Here is an 18365-nt window from a genome sequence, read left to right on the forward strand (position 1 = left end):
TGCGTTAAGGTATGATATACATTACACTAAGGGATGTACGACATTCTCACAACATATTTACATATACCGATTCCTGTAGAGGTTTGCTAGTTGAAATTTTATAAATTGCAATAAAAAAAGGTGTTTTGTTTGTTTCGTTGTTAAGCCCAAATTTACACAATGGGTTGTCTGAATTACGTATATCGAATGTCAAATTTAAAGGTAAAAAGTATTCAAACTGGCTGCTGAACCACTGGGTACATTTTCTTTATATGAGTACTCGAAATTTTCCTTCTAACACTGTTTTAATTACAGAAATTCTGTACAAATAAAATTTAGAAAAGTTAGTTAAATATTTGTACCTATTTACTTATTGGTAAGTTTCAATATGTTTATTTCGGCTCTAGTTTTGGTAGACTATAGGAAAAGCAGTAAGTGACCAGCACCCACCGTCAACTCTTGGGTTGTTTTTATCGAATAATTATATTCGGCCTTACTCTTATAACTCACCGACGACTAATAAGCGCGGAACGCGATTTTGGGACAATGAGACTCGAGCCATGGACTCTTGAATCCACAGTCTAAAATGACAACCACAACACCACGCTCATTCCAGATGTATGAATGCCAAACCTTTATCCAACTCGTAATGGATAAGATTTATATCTTCTAACTAAGGTTCTAAACTTATCTAAATATAAAACAAATTTAATAAATAGTAATCTTCCTTTTTTAATTATACTATGTAATAAAATTTTTACTTTTTCTTGTTTCTGGGCAAAAAGTGTTATTTCCCAATTGCTTATGGCTAAAGTAAGTGGAAAAGATCTATTTTTTTCTTCAAACTTTGCTTTTGTGACCTGGGAACGTATAACGAAAACATGAAGGGAGACTATATTTGGGGGCTGATACATGAAGGTGATTTACATTAGAGTCGCAAATCTCGAAAAGCTTCTCACTTCTAAACATTTTTGTATACCTTTGGTATAAACACATGTCAATCTTGATTCATATGTTGTTTTATTCAGGCCTTATGTAAATGAAAATGTGCAAATTTGCACTTTTTTACATAGAAACTAGGTTAATTTCTAAATTTCATTATCCAGATCACAAAGGAAAAGTTTGAAGGGAATAATGGCCATTTTCTGTACTTTTACAACATAAGCAATTAAAAAATAACACATACTATCCAGGAACAAAATTTATGTTACATAGTGTTATCTTCGTACAGTTTCAGCTTCAACAATTTAAATATTCATAACGATTAACTTGAGCAGAAGATTCTTCTAACAGTTTCACTGCGCACAGGATTAATGGCGGATAAGCTAGTATATACTATGAAAAGAATGAAGGCGGATACCGTCAGATATATCAACATTTACCATACACAGTACCGAAGCTGGCGATAATGTCAGACAAACATCCTCAATCTTATACAAAATGTCGAGTGTATAAAATAACTTTAGAAGAGTTAATTTTAAAGTGCAAAACGCTGTTCAAAGAGAATTACCATTGCGCATTTTCTTTGCTACTGATAATGTTAAGACTAGACAGATTATCATGAAGCGTTCAACTTCTGGCTACGTCACTGTCGAAGAATGTTCAAGTGACTGCTGTTACATACGCCGGCAACATTGCTTGAAGAGACAGCGTTGGTTAGATTGTTTATTTCCTTGACAAGCAGGCTTTCATGCTTATAGATAGCGACAAGACATAAATGACCGAGTGCAGGCAGAATCACAGAGCCATTGTCCAATCAGATCACTCTTTCACCTCAGCAACAGATCGTGTGCCAATCCCCATGCGGAGAAAGGAATGTTTAAACTGAAAGTCCGTGAACTGTCACTTATAACGAGTAATATTGCACATGTTTAATCAAATTTCTCGATCTGTGGAGAAATACTTCAAATCTTAAAATCTCTAAGTAAATGGAACAAATAAATACTGATTCTAGATACATTTCAGAAACAAAAATATATATTACTAATTCTCTGTATATGGTGGTACACAGTGTCTTGTTTTGTCCTTAAAACCATTCAACGTCGAACATCTTCAAACATAAAAATGAAAGATAACAGAATAAACACGATATAAATTAACTTATTCATATCCATAAATCTTTTACAGGTGCATTTTACTTAATCCACATAAATTATCTGTTAGAATAGAAGCTTTATATACGGTAACTTACTCAGATTAACACAGTACCTGTGCACTTCCGTATTTCTTCAGCTTAGTGTAGTAGATGTATAATGCAGTTACTTCTTCCTCATCACACCAAACATGCTCGCCCTTTGAGCTGTAGGGGCGTTATAAAGTCACAGTCAATCCCACTATTGTTGGTAAAAGAGTAGCCCAAGAGTTGACGGTGGGTGGTAATGACTAGTTGCCCTCCCTTTAGTTTTACACTGCTAAATTGGGGATGGCTAGCGCAGATAGCCCTCGTGTAGCTTTGAACGAAATTCAAAACAAACAAGCAAGTAAATGTGCTCAGATTTCTACAGTGGCTTTATAATTCAATTACTTGTTAGCATATAATTCAGTTACATATTAGCATAGAACTTGATAACTGCAGTTACTCTTCTATATTAGTACAGTAGCTTGGTACTTTAGTTACCTGTCTACACTAATACAGTACTTCTATGCTTTAATTGTTTCTTGTTAACATTAGCTTAGTAGTTATATAATTATGTAATGTGCTCATATCAGCATATTAGCTCTATGCTCCATTTATTTGTTCAGATTATCACATTAGCTGCGTATCTTACTTGTTCAAGGTTTCAGGTGATCCTTGTAGATGTATTCTTCAGTTACTTATTTCAACCAGCATAGTAACTGTATATTTCAGTTCCTTGTCCACATCAGCAAAGTAGCTCCATACTACAGTTACTTGTTCAAATTAGCATTTTAGCTGTATACTTCAGTTACTTTTCCCTTCTCTAATGACTATGAATTTTAGTTATTTTTTGTTTTCTTCAGATTCACATAGAAAAAGTATACTTTAGTTACTTGTTCAGATTACCACAGTACTAATATTATTCAGTTGCTTGTTGACACTTCTCTAATGGCTGTATACTTCATTACTTGTTCAGATTACCACAGTACTAGTATAATTCAGTTGCTTGTTGACACTTCTATACTGGCTGTGTACTTCAGATACTTGTTCAGATTACCACAGTACTTGTATTATTCAGTTGCTTGTTGACACTTCTCTAGTGGCTGTATACTTCATTACTTGTTCAGATTACCACAGTACTAGTATAATTCAGTTGCTTGTTGACACTTCTATACTGGCTGTGTACTTCAGATACTTGTTCAGATTACCACAGTACTTGTATTATTCAGTTGCTTGTTGACACTTCTCTAGTGGCTGTATACTTCATTACTTGTTCAGATTACCACAGTACTAGTATTATTCAGTTGCTTGTTGACACTTCTCTAGTGGCTGTATACTTCATTACTTGTTCAGATTACCACAGTACTAGTATTATTCAGTTGCTTGTTGACACTTCTTTACTGGCTGTGTACTTCAGATACTTGTTCAGATTACCACAGTACTTGTATAATTCAGTTGCTTGTTGACACTTCTATACTGGTTGTGTGCTTCAGATACTTGTTCAGGTTACCACAGTACTTGTATTATTCAGTTGCTTGTAGACATTTCTCTAGTAGCTGTATGCTTCAGTTACTTGTTCAGATTATGTAGGATTGCAAATTTCAACTTCATAAAAGTTGTTTTGGTTCTAATAACAAATTTCAATAACTCAGCTAAGCACATTTCGAAAGTAATATTCATTTTTGCTCTCTCACGTGAATTTTTTTTTTTTTTTTTACAAATCGGGAAGAAGAAAAAATCTCTTACATAGATCAAATTATTATTTTGTTTGCTAGAATGATTTTTTATTATTATGTTCGCTAATGAAAATATAAACAAATTGCAGAAAAGGGAAGAACATTGATACCAAACGTGTATATATATATATTCTGTTTCGTATAACAATTTGAAATGGCTTAAAACTGAATTGAATTGTAATTTGTATTTCGAAGTTCATTAAATGTCGATATGTATCAAATTTATGATGTTTGCCAACAAGACTGATACACAAAATCTTCTTTCTTAATACAAATATGCTTTAATACACAAAAAGTTACAAATAATATGAAGTCTTCGTTCAGGTATGGAACTTCCTTGATACCATATCGAGGGTTCACGATGAGCGAATGAATTCCGAGTTAACAGAGCTACAATTCACTTAACAGGTAGCTAGCTATCTTTGTAATCCGCTTGTCTCATGCTTTTTAGAAGCTGATTTTTTAACCGCAGACGTTATGTCATATTTTCGTAAAAATATTGACGTTTCGCTGTAAATTCACTGAAGTTGAATGCTTTTGCAACGTTCAAAATCTATAAACGTTTATGGCAAAATATCTATACTTTCTTAATTAATAAGCGTTAATCACAGTCATAGCTTTCGAGGTTTATAGTATACTAACTGCAGCAAACTATATAAAACTGTCTCTTGGCGCGTCGGTTTATAATCGTTAAGGCAAGGATCTAGAAATTTCAGTTGGCTCAACAATACGCTAATACTTTCGTAAAACAAGTGTTGTTGATTCTTACATTCGAGAATCTTCTACAGAATTTGGGAGTAGGCGGGAATTTCGCAATACACTTTTAACAGATTAAGTTACATGCGTTTCTAAATATATATTTAACTCACACAAACGTCGATACTAAAATAAATATATAATAGCAAATCCGTTACAAATCCCATTCGTCCTAATTTTTTGTGCGTGTGAAATCTACATCTTTTTGTCTCAGAACTCTTTTATTTATTATGACGTTTTCTGAAAAATCTGTATACGGTGGAGAAAAATGGATATCATTTTCTGATTCAGTGTATAGGTCTGTATTATTATAGCATTAACATATTTCAGTTACCTGTTCAAATTTCTCTGGTTGATGCATAATTTTCTGTTGGTGGTATATTTCAGGCTTTTTGTTTTGTTTTGAGACGCTACGATTTCATAATAATCAGTAAATCCCTTGAGATGTTACTTTAAATTGTTCCATGAGGCTGACTTCGTATGTACAGAAAGTGGAGTTACACTTTTAATTAACTTGTTCCTTCCAGCTATGTATAGTTTTCTATTCATTGAGGTTTGGGTTTAAAATCCTTTTAGGAGTTATACTTCTAGTTCACATCTTTTTTTCTCTTTAGATTCATACTACTGGTTTAATAATTCAATTCAGTTATATACTTTTTAAGACATACTATTTTTTCTTATATTTGTGTTTATTTGTCACTGTTTTCTAGAAAATTCTTTCTCAAAGTTCAGAGGTCCTATTGTGAAATTGTTTTTTCTATTTCCAAGGGGTCGGTTTGTTTGTTATCTGGTAGAAGAGTTGTAAGTCTATGGACTCAGCCGCTAAAATCTGGAGTTCGATCCCCGCAGTATAAACAGCAGATAACCCAATGTGGCTTTGCTTTAAAACAAACAAATAATCAGTTTGCTCTAAGAACTGTATACTAAGCCATCGTTCTTTTATCAAATATTTCTTATTAAACAGTTTCAACCTTTGTTTCATATCTTATTTGTCTACCGATAAGAAGAAATTAATGAGAGGAAAGCACACGATATTCTAGAAGCTAACAAAAAATGGCAATCTTTATTATGAGTCCTGGGTTCAAACAGAAAAGGTATATGTCATCCCACTGAAACTATCACACGGGCAAAAGTTTAAAACTAGATACAGAATGTCAAATAATGATAAGGTTGGTGATAATCCTATAATGAGAATCTGATCATATCACAAGAACACTTTGCTTGCTTCCCAGAAACTTACTGCAGTTTATTTCATATTACAAAGAATATGAAACTCCTAAGTTGTTACTTGAACCTTTGACCAATAATCTACAAGTCCATGTTAGATGGTTCCGAGAAAACGTATTTAAAATGTCGTGTACAAACAAAGAATCAAAGCGAAACATAATTCTTTGTGACAATTAATTGTTACTAGGTAAAATATAACCCGTAACAACAATGATACTGACTTGTCACTTGGTTCATACCGTAATAAATAGAGAAATATGAGTAAACATATTCAAGTACACTCTGCCGTATTACCATTTGTCTAAACCTTTAATAGCATGACTACTTACCTTGATAAATTTTCAAGAGAACCTAACGTTAAACCTAAAACCATAATTTACTTATGTAAAAATAAATATTTATTGTTACTTTGAAATGTGTTTTATAAGTGTTTAGTTCGGGTGATTCTAAAGCTTAAAAAGTGTTTAGAATAGTTTCAAGCAGTTATAAACGCAAGTTTAAAATACCCATTATTATCTGAAATGACCGAACTGTACACAAAAAAAGTTTACAAAATACACATCATAAACGGGAGCATTTGAAGCTTTAAATGACATCCCTATATGGCAATGATAATTGAAACGTGTGGCATAAATATTGGATAAGATACTTGAAATTATGGGGACATATGAAACCCATCAGAGTTTCGATCAGCGTCTATGATCCTTCTAAAATATTTAAGATTCAGAAATAACTGTTATATATGAAACAACGGTTCGAAATGAAAATAGCTCAAGTTTTGGTTTAGTGTTATTTGAAGTAAATACTTTGTTAAATTACAAAACACAATAATAAGCCTCCTGCACTATAGCGTAAGTATGAAGTTGTGTGTGCTCTTCAGCTTCTGTCACTATAAATGATTATCAAGTGATATTCACTAAGCGTTGTATGCTGCCTGTCGGAGCAAGAGAGATAGCACTGTGGAAGTGGTAATCATCTTCCATTAGTTCCTGTTCGGTATTGTAAGAAATAATAGAGGTGATTCTGAAAGATACAGACTAATGGAAGGTGATTTTGAATTTAGTAGTACAGGAGGTAATAAAGATGATTTTGAGCAATACAGAACAGGAATCTGGAATCTATAATTTATTGCACTACAAAATTCAAAATCATCTTCCATTGTATTTATATATATATTTAGTTCTTGCAGCACAAATAAAACGGTAATCCTAATATCCAAGAAAACGAAACCTTCAACTTTAATCAAGCAACTACGCAAGTAAAATATCACACAATAAATGCAAGTAATGTAAGCTTTGATAGCTTGGAATTGGACTTCACAAGCTAATATTGAATTGAATTGTTTTCACATGAGATTTGTGGCAAGACTCAGTCAGACAGGAGTCTATTATATCATCTCACAACCAGTTTGAAAGCCACAAAAAGATGGGATACATGCTTTCCCTAACAACTTAGAAATTCCAGACTTTCTGGCTTCCGCTCAACTTAACATTCAATAATCTTATTAGACGTCACTGACTATTATAACCGAGCAGCCAAACAGGTACAATGGTATTATATGACACACATGAAGCGTCAGTGATCATTGGATGAAAACGCCAATTACAATTTACCCCTATAGACTTAACAAATGAATTAAAAATGAAGGAAACAACTCCAAAGGCTGCAAATTTTATAAGTAATTCGTGTTTTACATGTCGGCCACGTAGTCATGTGTCACAGATTTATACACTACCTTGCTAAGGATGTTGGTTAATAAACTTACCTTTGTTCAATAGAACAGAAATCCATGTGTTATGAAGTTTGAACAATATATACAATCTATCAATTGATATTTGACATCACTCACAAATTAAACGACAGCTAAAGAACATAAACTGACAGAACTATGAAACTAATTTTAAAAAGCGCCCCCCTGTGGTACAGCAATATGTCTGCAGACTGATAATTCTAAAAACCGGTTTTCGATACCCATGGTGGGCAGAGCATAGATAGCCTATTGTGTAGCTTTATGCATAACTACAAACAATACAAAACAATACAAATAAAACGCTCAACAATGGCACAGCTGAATGTATGGGGATTTACAACGCTACAAACTGGGTTTCGATACCCGTGGTGGGCAGAGCTCACATAGCCCATTGTGGAGCTTTGTGCAAACAAACAAATTAACTACATTAACATTTCTAGTCAGAATTCCTTCTGTAAAAATTATTACTTAATACTTGCAGAATCAAATTTCCAATTATTTGTTATCCTTGCAAAAAACCACAGGCAGTAAAATATTTCATTATAAGAGTTAAATGGCATAACTATCGAATAGTTACATAACATTTATCCAACAAATATGAAAATAAGTCATGCTCTTAACATTTATTTTCCCATCAACCAAAAGTGTTCGCTGTTAACTTTGGCATCGTGACTAACGAAGTAAAGGTTCATAATTCTGGATATGTCCAAAAAATAAATTGGAAACGCATCACAAGAGTAATTAGTACATCAGTGAGGAAAGTTTCATATAAATGAATTACTAAAGAAATTTCAAAAATAATTCCGATTACAAATTGATTTCATAAAGTTAGGCATGGTCAATAAACGTATAGCACTTAAAATCACTGCTAACAAAAAATAAAAATGTTATGGGTAAGAAAGAAGATATCGTGTATTTAGGTTATCCACTTAGTAGATATATCATCACTCCCATAGATAAAGCAGGTGACAATGAAGATATACAGTATTTAAGTTATCTGCATAGAAGATATGTCATCACTCTCACAGAAAAAAAACAGATAATAACTTTTGCAAAAAAATTTCGATTATAACTTTAAGCAAAGTACATACAAAGCTTTGTGTATGTAACACTGTAACATTATGAACGAAAGAACCTGTTCATTATCACAGTTGGATAATTTCATTGAATGTAAAGAGAGACTTAAAGGCCTTGAAGCTAGAACAATAGAAACGTTTTATTTGAATAAGTTTACATTCGTATTTTCATTGATAAAATTAAAGTATTTCATCAAGAATTTCAAGGTCATTTAATAAACCGAATAAATTATTACTCTGTGTCAGTAGAAAGTTTTCCATAACAATGTCACTCAAAACATATACCATTTGCCCACATCAAATAACTTTCTGCCAACCATGTATTTGTATATTTTGGCCAACATACATTTCAACAGATATAACGAATTCCAACTGTAGGTAGTTTCAGTCCGCGAGTTGCAGATTTATATTTATTTGGATTTGAAATTATTATGCATGATAAACCTTACTAAGAAAGACTATAGTAAAGTTTTGTACAACAGACGCACTTGATGATATATATATATATGATATTATTAGACCAAATTTTCTAGGTTTTCTAGACACAGCCTGACAAAATTATCCAAAAAATATCGTTGTTGCTAAGCAAAAAGCTACACAATGGGCTATCTGTGCTATGCCCACAACGGGTATCGACACTCTAGACTCTTAGATGGTTTTCTAAAAGTATAAAGCTTTTCCATTTAAACGAAGAGCAATATATGTATTTAGATATTAGCATCGTTAATCTAACATCGAAACTTAAAAGATTTCAATAAAATGAATACTTTTAACTTTTGAAGTTATAAATTTTCCAGTCCTAAACACGGATAAAGTTATTTTACAATGTTTACTGATCATATGTTATTAGATAGAATACATTTTTTACATTATTACAATATTTTCTGGATAAAGTTCGAAAACTCACTCTCAATTTTCATATTAGAGATGTCGTAAGGCAGCAAATTTAACAAAATCTATTCAGTTTTTGTTAGGAAATCAACAATATTGTTGCTACATACTATGGGTGTAGAGTTTCAAAACGTTTTATAAATGTTTACGTCCACATCTTAATTAATTTCAATGTTGTTTAAGATAAAAGCTTTGATGTATTGACAATCAATGATTTTTACTTCCATTAGTTTAAATAATTATCATACATGGTTAATATTAGTTGGATAATAGTTCCGCATATAGTATGATATTATACCATTAATTTAATTACATAAATGCATATGATTAATTTATTTGTCACATTAATGCCTCTTATATCCAGCATCACTACATATTATTACATAAAGTAAGTTTCGAGTGATTATGGTTTCAACTTACTGATCTGACAATTGAAACTAAAACTAAAGTTTCTTTTTTCTCCTTTGATTTTTTTTGTCAAATTATTTCTTCTTTTTTGATGCTTATCGTGTTTTATTTTCGACGTTTTTATAAGATTTAACGATATATATTACTTTCTGCAGCCAGCTGTATGTGTCTCTTTCAGAGAATAGTTAAAATAAAAATGGTGGTAAAAGTTCTTCCACACATTACATGCTGATTCCTTCTTATTGCACTCGATGTTACTACATCATCACGATAGGTTCAGGTTTTTTTATTATTATTTTGTATTTTCATAAATTGCTGCAATATGAATCATAAATTTTCAAAGATGTGACCCGCTTAGATATTATACAATAAGTAAGGTTTACTGGATTTTGTTTAGTCAAAAGACACTGGAGAGAAATGGAGAGCAAAACTACAACTTCCTGAGAAATTTAACACTACAACAGTAGTTTAAGCTAACAGCTAGTGTTTCTATTTCATTAGTAAGGTACACCGTATCATTTATTTACTGTTACTTCAACAGTGTTTGTTATACTAGTTCTTATACCTTTTTGTTTATTATTAGACTTTTATAATAAAGTGTTTTTTTTACTGTTATCTTAAAAGATATAAATTAACAGCAAATACACCCAACCAGAGAAAAGTATTTTTAATCAGTTATACAAGTGGCCAGGTTGATTTTGAGTTTCGCTGTAAGTACACACGATTTACTCTGACCTGAAATTGTTATTATTATCCAACAAAGTTGCCTGGCATGGTCAGGTGGGTTCAGGAGTTCGACTCGTAATCCGAGGGTTGCGGGTTCGAATTTCCGTCACACCAAACATGCTCCCCTTTCATCCGTGGTGGCATTATAATGTGACGGCCAATGCCACTATTCGTTGATAAAGGCGTAGCCTAAGAGTTGGCGATGGGTGGTGATGACTAGCTGTCTTCCCTGTAGTCAAAATTAGGGACGACTAAATTCAAAAACAAACTACTAAAGTTGGTTTTCTCTGGTCTATGACGAAGTTAAGTTTTAAAATTGTACCCCAAATCAAATGACTTGGATTTATTCATATTAATCACAAATACCTAAATGTTTTTAATCTTTGGAGTAACATACGTTAAAGTAATAAGAAAGGTGTTATTTAAAATTTAATGTCCTTGAACTGTATAGAAAAAAAAACCCTTCCAGGACATGCGTAACAGAAATTGAGAGTGGTAGCAAGTTATTCCATGGAAATTATCAAGACAATGAAGTTGTAGGATTATTTTAGATAATGTATAATGAAAGTGGAATAGAGGTTTGTTTGGAAGGCTGACAAAAATGTAGGAACATATAATAAGGCAGTAAAATAATGAAGCTAGAGGTGATTTATAAAACCGTCAAGAAAACTGAGCTTGTGTTTTCTGTAAAATTAAGAAATTGGAGCAAGGATTTTGTTTCAAGGAAGTGTTCTTAGACTTCTGGGTAACACCTATAATAGTAAAATACCTTTCTATAAAGGAGGTTGGAAAAGTGACATTGTTAACAATACATTTTATGTACTTCAAAAAGGAAAAACAAACAAACAATAAAGTTACGAGTATGTTCTGTATAGAGTAAAGTATCTAGTGTCGGGTTTAACAGAATATACGTCTTTTTCAGTAGGCCAAAAAATTAAACTAATCGACTTGTATTTATCAAGCTATACAAGCTGTACTAAATAACATATTTTTCTGTAGGCATTAGAGTAACAGATTACAGTAGCGTAGGATCTTTACTGTGTTAAAAGCGATGTTGTTTTGGCCTTAACTGGTCATGCCAGGCCTGTTTTTTTACAGAATGTTGAGTTTTCATTAAATGCACATGAATTTTTGTATTAATCCAATCACACTGTAACAGTAACTGTCTTCATTAATGTAGAGCTTTAAGTAAGGTGGACTTTTAATTTTCTTTAGCTTTACTTAAGACAGACTTTATCATTATTTGATAATGTAAGTTTTTAAATTAAGCGAAGTGTGACTGTATCCTAAAATATTTCATTCTAACTGAAACAGACCGTATTTATTTTCGAAAACGGTGAGTCTAAATCAGGCGGAATGCAATTAATTTCCTAATTATAGTTGTCATTTTAAAATAAACGTAGTACTGAATAAGTCAGCTTTAATGTGAAGATTATTTAACTGTTGGCGATGACTTCGTGATAGGCATATTAACACGAAGTTAAAAACACGTACAAATTCAACTTGCATGACAGAGCCTTGACTGAAGTGAAAATGTACACGTTGTTATCAACTCCATGGATTAGTTCAAGACGAAGAGAGATTACATAACAGTTTCAAAGACAAGTGTTTCTTAAGAAACAATTGTTTTTGGTGTGAACGACTTTTTCAAGCTGACAGCACGATTACAATTAATTTACTTTTCATTACACATTAATATTTAACCTATTGTATTATTTAACACTACATTCTATATCTAATTCTTTAGGGATTGTCAAGAATTAGAAAAGTATATATTAATGGTATTCCATTAATATAAGCTTTATATAAGCTATTTCCTACAACAAAAAATGATTATACTGTGAACGCCCTTTTCACGCAAGTGAAGGAACTAAATATAGAACCCTGTGTTAAATAATATAATAGGCCTGATACTAATATCTAAATTAAGGATATAATAAATCTTCAAGCCTTTCATAGGACAGACTGTTCCGCAAGTCATCGTGAAATCCTAATTCAAATAATTTGAAAGCAGAGTCAGTAAAACATGTCATGTCCTTCTTATTCTAAAGCACGTTATGCGCCTTGGAATTTAAGATAAAATTGGAGTCATTAATTATCTCACGGGAATGTTTCATCATAGCTTACCATACTGAATTTCGGATGTAAACAGTGTACCATAGTTTCGCACAAGCTTTCATTCTCCCAGTACTTGTATTATGAAATAATGAAAAGATGCTAAAATGAGTATTTTTCTGGTGTCAAAATACGAATTATCCATAATTTAAGCGTTAAAGATTAATCTTCATTGTTACATCTATTCCAAACAGATTTAACATTTTTACTGGAACATATCATACTTAAACAGTATTTTAAATGTGGAAGTGTTAAAAGCTTCAGTTCAAGACACATAAACAATATCTCATAGGTTATGTTTGCACATAGATATCATAAAAAAAACTCAACATTTAAAATGATTATGTAGTAAAAACTACCTTTCAGAGGAGAATTAAATTTCATCCAAACACATTAAGAGCCGTAATCTGTATTCAAAAAAGTTTGTACATGGTGTAAGACATTTAAAAACTGTCAGCATGTTACGCCTATTTCCATATGAAGCTACTACAAGCATCACCTGTTCCAGACAGTTTTAACTGGTCCTGGCAATCTTATTTCTAATGGCCGTTTTCAGATCCTCTACCCTTCGTAGGTTATTCAGAAGGGCCCGGCATGGTCAAGTGTGTTAAGGCGTTCGACTCGTAATCCGAAGGTTGCTGGTTCGAATCCCAGTCGCACCAAACATGCTCGCCCTTTCAGCCGTGGGGGCGTTATAATGTGACGGTCAATCCCACTATTCGTTGGTAAAAGAGTAACCCAGGAGTGGCGGTGGGAAGTGATGACTAGCTGCCTTCCCTCTAGTCTTACACTGCTAAATTAGAGACGGCTAGCGCAGATAGCCCTCGAGTAGCTTTGCGCGAAATTCAAAACAGTTGTCCAGAAACGTATTCCCTTTATCATGTGTTGGTGTAGTGTTCGGGAATTGAGTAGTGTGTTTTGAGCGTACATCTGCATGCCACAGTTTGTATACTATGACGCATGTAAATCACCAATCTCATATGTTGAAATGGAGAAAAAAAAAGGACAAGAAATCTAGAACCAATGCTAGTGTGAGAGAAAAGCACTAAGTGTGCACCAGAGTATGGCTTTGAAACATTATAAGTACATCTAAATTTCCCTGAATAAAACTTACGATCTTCAACGGGTCTGATGATATTTTATATTCCATATACAAAGAAGTAGTTAAAAATGCACGCACTGTAGTAATCTGAAATACGACGTTCTAAATATAAGCACTTTACCTTACAAAAAAAAACATTTCAACTGTTGTAACTTCAGTTGTTAAACAGATTTTTGTGATGACTACTAAGTCTTTAAAAATATATAAACATATAAATACATGTGTGTGTAGTTTTTAATTGCAGTGACTCGTTACATATTTAAAATTTAAAAAATTCAGTCATTTGTTTCAACGCTAGTCATGACAGTAATCCAGAACAAGAAACAATGTCATACTTGAAAAAAAAAAAATCTTATTCAAATGTTGTAAAGAGGCATAATACATTTCAAGCAATGTAAGTGAAATCATGATCAGTACCTTATGTCATGACGGTAAATTTTGAACTGATAATCTCGTAAGCAATACCTCAAAATATGTCCTCACCATATAATAACATTGGTTAATACATTTAGTTGAAAAGTAAAGATTTGTGGTTATACTGAAAGTGAAGAGTATTAATTAATTTTATAATGTATCGTATCTTTTAAACTATAAATAAAGGTAAGAGGATTTTGTTCATCTGGAAACTGTCAAATAATATACATGTTTTTAATTAAAACAACTCAAATTTAGTCAGATTGTGTGACTCAGTGAGAACAGTTTGTCACTGTCACATCATTTATACTGACATCACTAATGCTGTGACTACATATAGAATACAAAGAACACATGAAAATATTACTAGACTCTGACATAAGTAGTTAATGCCGTTAATGTTTGGTTACGTACTGTTCCCTATTTATTGTTGCATGACTGAATTAACAAAAGTTCTATAGACTTGTTGTCTAACAACTTACAGCCCATATTCCCAGTTTGTCCTCAAATTAGTAAAGGTCTACATTTCGAAAGAGCTTGGGTTATAGGTTTTCTTACTTTTCTCTTTTAACCTACATACGATATGGTTTTTATTCCCATTTTTGTTTATTTGTAGGTACATACAAATAGAATTATATTTTGATTTTGACTTGTATTTTCTAAATCAGCGTGCACATTAGATTTCTCTTTATTTTAACAGTTTGTACACATGAACAAACTGAAAATTCTAAAATAGGCAACTATATAATCTTGTATTACCCTGACAAGCCGTATACTCTGTTCTCTCAACTGTTTCTCTATTATCTTTCTCAAATTTTACTTCCTGCAATCTTGAGTAAGTTTTAGAACAATCTTTTTGTGCCACTTTGCGTGAAACTTAAAGCTATACTGTTAAACACTGAAAAAATGCGAATTACCCATATGAATGAATAAAAGAAAAGTGTTCATTAATCTCAGCTGTTTATCTTGTTGGAAGTTAGAAATATACATCTTAATCTAAAAAGGTGAACTCACTAAATAACGCAACGTTCCGTTCTCCGAACACCTTAGCATTCAGTATTTCAGTCGTTCACTTGGCAAGATATTAGAAAAATGTCCATTAACTTCAGTTGATGCCTCAATAGACATGAATAAATAAAGTGCTAATCAACCTCAGTTAGTTGCTTAAGTGACGATCAGAATGTTTTGTTTTTTTTAATAATTTCAGTTGTTTGCGTCACTGAACGGAGGAGGTTTTCAACAACGTCTAAAGCCACATAAAATATTTTTTTCATTTTATTTGAAACGAATAAAAACGCCATTTAATACCTAAGTCTGTTTGTAATCCCTTTTCGATAATGTCATTTTTATTTCCTTCTGTGGCCTTTATTAGTTAATAAATAAATGCATGAGTGATTTACAGTATATTTGTGTGATAAGATTGTAGGCGAGGCTTTATGACGTATCTCGTAACACGGATAATAATATTGTATGTCATATAAATCGTATAAGAGTGAAGTGACATAAATTTGTGTTGATACCCTGGCTGCTTTGATCGGAAAAGAGCATTAATTCATTTCTTGTTTTCAATGTACTTATAACAAAACACAGGGGCGTAGATCCTGGGGGGATGGGGGTATACATCCTCCCTTCGTTTTAGGTGTGGGGTATGGTGCATACAATCATCCCCCTTCCCTACAGTTTGGTCTGTAGAATTGTTTTATTGCATCACAGACCTACAAATTGTGTGTTTGTTCTTGTGATTCTCGTGTTCTTACCAATCGAATTACATAATTAGGCCTAGATGTAGGCTTTTTCAGTTGCCAAAATGTACATCTTTAATATAGGCGTGCTTCTAAGCTTTTCGATCTAAGCGATAGTTCGTATCAGTCAGCAGGCCTGAGTATACACGCAAGTATCGTGGCAACAAGATTACTCTGTGACTGCATGTTTACAGCTTTCAGGTTCACGTAATCAGAGATTACCAATTTGCAAATTGAACAGTCCACATAAATGGTTGCAAAAATCATCCCCGCATCGGATGTAAAATATCTACGCCCCTGATAAAACAAAATAATTATATGTGTAATAACCGTATTTTTCTCAGATAGTATAAATGCTTCACAAACATCCGTATAGAAAGAAGCCTTACAAAAGAAAATCCAACCTTTCAAACAGACAACGTCACTGGTTATGAAATTCCAGCCAGGCTACGAAAGAATAATCGCCTTTTGTATGTGGACATGTGAAAATAAATAATTCATACACTAACATTTGTTCATAAAAAGAGAACAACAGACAGCCCAGCGTTTCGCTGGTCGTTTCAAGTTGTAGATATTTATATATGAATCTCAAATTAAATAGCATTTATGAGTATGTCAGTTTGACGACAAATGAGGCGTTTCTGATTCAGTGCCTTGAAGCATGTTTAAGAATAAGTCGTCTTAATCGTTTCAAAGTACTTTAAGTTGTTTTAAAGCTATTTATTTAAAGTTTAAACTAATAAGTTTAAAATTATTTTACTGCAAACGTCAGCAATGTGCTTCGTACTTTCTATTTCTTTTGGTTTGAGTATTACTTTAGGAATCAAAAAGAAAAGGATAATCGTTCGTTTCAGTAAGCAAAATTTATTTCATCATTGCTCCTGAACGATCTTAGATAAAGATGTATCAAATACAATTATTTAGTTTTAAGGGTATTAACTATATTAAATTATTACTTCATTACTATATATTTTATATCTTCATTATGAGTTAGTGCTGGTTAAGAAAATTCACAAACAAAAACGTCAAATATTTAAATGCATTTGCTGAAATAAAAGATAGATTTTTTAACGTACAAATCGCACTATAGTAGTGGTAACCGTTTAATTATAACTATAACTGAGTGAATGATGTTATTTCGTATGTTGAAAGATTAATAGGGTTAAACAACTTCGATTAAATCATTAGCTTTAAAATAACAGAACTGAAAAGTTTATCGTTTAACAGTTTCAAAAAATTATTTAAAACTAATGTTTCTACCTTGACCAGGCCTTTATTCTCAAAATGTTGAGAGTTGGCACGTACGTCAAAGTTAACGGTAACTGTAGAAAGCTGCTATTCTAATAAGGTCATAGAAATATTTGGTGTGGCCAACTTGATACATACCCCAGGAAAACATCCTTTTTTTTACTCAAGCATAAGTATGTATCGGAATATAATTCTTTTCGACAGTCTTAAAGGAAATGCAGTTCGAGGGTCGAAAGACGAGATGCAGACATCATTTGATCTGAGATTGAAAAACCGTCACCACGCGGCAAATGGTGTGCGCTGAAACGGCCACGCTACGCGCGCAAGCTGCAGCAGTCTACTCAACCTGGTCCATTACGATTAACATCAGTTTGAGCAAGAACACAGCTGTTGGCTACAGGAAGATGACATACCATATAATTCAGTGCTGGTTAAGCTCTAGAAGTTACGCGCAATATGCAAGCTAGTTAATAGTCACCTACTTTGGTTAGAGAAGCGGTATCCTGGCGAGTTCAGTGGGTAGGGTCAAGACGAGCACTAAGCGAAAACTCCGCCATTTCTTGCTGAGGACCACAGCTGACATAATCCACGTTCACTTGGTAACAACTTTAGGTAATCAGGCTAAAAGCAATTGCGCATGTACGTAAGACGACACACAAGGGGCCCTAGAAGTCGTGATCACAGCCGAATATATTTAAGGTTTCCCAGTGTTTTGAAATTATAATTCGTGGAACGTATTTGTTTTGAAAATTTAATAACTTTAATCATTTTCTTAAGAGAAATTATAAATACGCTCACGCAAAGAAACTGTTTTGAAAGTTATCCCTTGACGATGTCAAGTTTAAACAAAACAGTACATTTGTATGTAGTTTTCATTTCTGTAGACCTTAGTAGCAACCTGTTATTGACATATTTAAACTACAATCAATAATAGAATATTTTTATTTATTCACAAAGCGACTTCTACAAAAGTAATAATTACTTAAATAATTTTAATCAAAGGAATTATCTCGTTTATAAACAAGAAGCAGTTCAAGGTATTATTAAAGATTCGTTAAAACTGGAATTTGGAACAGGCT

General features: G+C 32.7%; 1 protein-coding gene across 20 annotated transcripts in view; it reads right to left on the reverse strand.

Annotated features, from left to right (window-relative positions):
- LOC143226053 (muscleblind-like protein 1) overlaps positions 1-17931 on the reverse strand; it is a 117624-nt gene extending 99693 nt beyond the window's left edge. For 5 of the 20 annotated variants that reach the window (XM_076456486.1, XM_076456489.1, XM_076456487.1 and 2 more), the window contains exon 1: positions 17769-17918. The gene's annotated coding sequence lies outside the window, so the exon portion shown is untranslated. Of the gene's footprint in view, positions 1-10674; positions 10917-17298; positions 17318-17424 lie in introns of those variants that run through there. The other 15 variants (XM_076456473.1, XM_076456472.1, XM_076456478.1 and 12 more) reach the window with 11 other exon arrangements.
- Positions 17932-18365: the final 434 nt, after the last annotated feature.

This window comes from Tachypleus tridentatus, chromosome 9 (genome assembly GCF_004210375.1).
Source record: "Tachypleus tridentatus isolate NWPU-2018 chromosome 9, ASM421037v1, whole genome shotgun sequence".
NCBI classification, from domain to species: domain Eukaryota; kingdom Metazoa; phylum Arthropoda; class Merostomata; order Xiphosura; family Limulidae; genus Tachypleus; species Tachypleus tridentatus.